Source organism: Gymnoscopelus braueri (assembly GCF_963280865.1).
Source record: "Gymnoscopelus braueri genome assembly, chromosome: 21".
Lineage (NCBI taxonomy): Eukaryota > Metazoa > Chordata > Actinopteri > Myctophiformes > Myctophidae > Gymnoscopelus > Gymnoscopelus braueri.
In genome coordinates, this window is record NC_137623.1 from 41,135,619 (window position 1) to 41,137,722 (window position 2,104).

Genomic DNA, 2,104 nt, shown 5'->3' on the forward strand with positions numbered 1-2,104 from the left:
TTGAAGGATTCAGGCACCGTTGCCTTCTTAGTGCCTTTCGCACCCTGGTGGAAGAGGTGTGTAAGTGAAGATAGAGCCTCCTGTAGCTGTGGAAAGACAGTCTGTCCTCCCTCACTGTGAGTCCTGAGAGTTTAACTGTGGTGTGTCCTGGAGTCTGAGCAGGAGGACAGAGTGGAGATTTGGAGTGAAAACACCACCTTTTATCTTGAAGAGGAGAAACACCTCCTCCCACCTCCTCACATTCTTCCAGTTCACTGCAGTCAGGGTCCATTTCAATGTGAAAGGCTCATAACAAAAGACAGTGCAATGATGGGCCATCACCAGAGAAACATTTACATAGATGCCAGTTTCATCAACATATAAACCCAGACACAAAAACATTTCACTGACTTCTTTACACTTGTAAACCTGTGATGACACAAAAGTGGATTCTGATTATGTCAAAAGTTAATTTAGAAGTTTAGCTATTGATATTTTATGGAATTGTCCATTCAGATAACAAAATGTTACTTCTCTGTGAAAACAAGTGTGTTTGTTGGACATTACAATGATACGCCATCATGCCACCCTTTTTCGTTTTTGAAAATGTACGGAATTCAGGGTTTTATCAGCACTGCACACAGAGCGCTGAGAGTGGGGAGTTTTTACTAATATAATGAATGACCTTGTTTCAGTACTTTTTACATGTGAATGAGTATCATTCTTGAACTAGGTGTTCGAGGTGTAGTTCCAGACTCTATAGGCTACAGCATTCGGAGATTGTGGAATAGTTGTCTGGCTACGTGAGACTACTTGAGTTGAGCACAGTCCATAATGCTGTTCTGCTGTCGTTACATGAAACACTTCAATGTCGTGTATCAGCAGGTCAGACATTGAAGGATACAAATACAGATACAGATACAGACATTGAAGGATACAGATTTTTGATCAGCCACACAGGCTGATCAAATATTAAAGGTGTTTTATTACTATTAATCAACCTGTCAACACCACAACTGACCCAAATGAGTGTAGAAATATTGAGATTGAGAGGTTATTTCAGGAAGTATAGAGTCATAATATATCAGCTACTGTATTATGCTCCTAGGAAGATTTCCTCTCTCTCTCTGTGGACAAACTGACAGAGATTCTTGCCAGCGACCATGTTAATGTGACCAAGGAGGAGACAATGTTTGAGGCTGCCATGTTGTGCAAGCAGAGCTTTGAAAAGGTCAGTCCCTTGTCAGTCCCTTGTCAGTGTTTTACCTGATGAAAGACCATGGAGAAGTTAAAGCCGTGCGACTGGCAAAGCTATCATAATGTTAAAGTTCATTTCAGTTAACTGTTGGATGGGCGTCTTACAAATAAAATACTTAATAGGGTTCATTTGGTTCAGAATCAGAATCAGAATCAGAATCAGTTTTATTGTCACATCACAGGTTTACAAGGTAAAAAAGTGGGTGAAATTCGTTTTTGTACATCGTTCCCATCGCAACGTTAGTTTCCATAGAAAGAAGAGGGGGGGGGGAAGAAGAGGGGGGTGGGGGGCAAGTCGGAAGGAGATCAAAACAAGAGAGCAACAGAAGGCCAGACAAGTTATCTACATATTTACAAAGTACCTGAGATAATAAAAAACTAAGGTGCCTGAGCATAGCAGCAATGTATGTATACTGTGCATGTTATACTTATACTGTGCATGATATACATATGGACGTTAAGGTGCTTAGAGGAAAAGAGCACAATAAAAAAAGACAAAAAAAAAAAAGTCAGTGCGTTATACATGGGATTAAGGTGCAAAAGGTCAGTGCGTGTCCACCTAGGGTGGACTGACCCTAGTATAATCCGCAAGTAGCTCCATGAGGGAGTGCAACAAAAAGTCATTTGTACCTGGTGTAGTCCACAGGTGTGTCCGAGGGGGAGCTAAATCCAAGTCATTGTCCCTGGTATAATCCACAGGTGTGTTCAGGAAGAGCCAGAAAAGTCTGCACCGCCTGTTGTCAGGCTGCTGAACAAGGCCTATGCCTCATTCAGGCTTATGCCTCATTCAGCATTCTGACAGCAGCCGGATTAAAACCAGAGCCTGGTGGTGGAACTCTTGATACTGCGGTAGAGCCCCTTGCCCGGT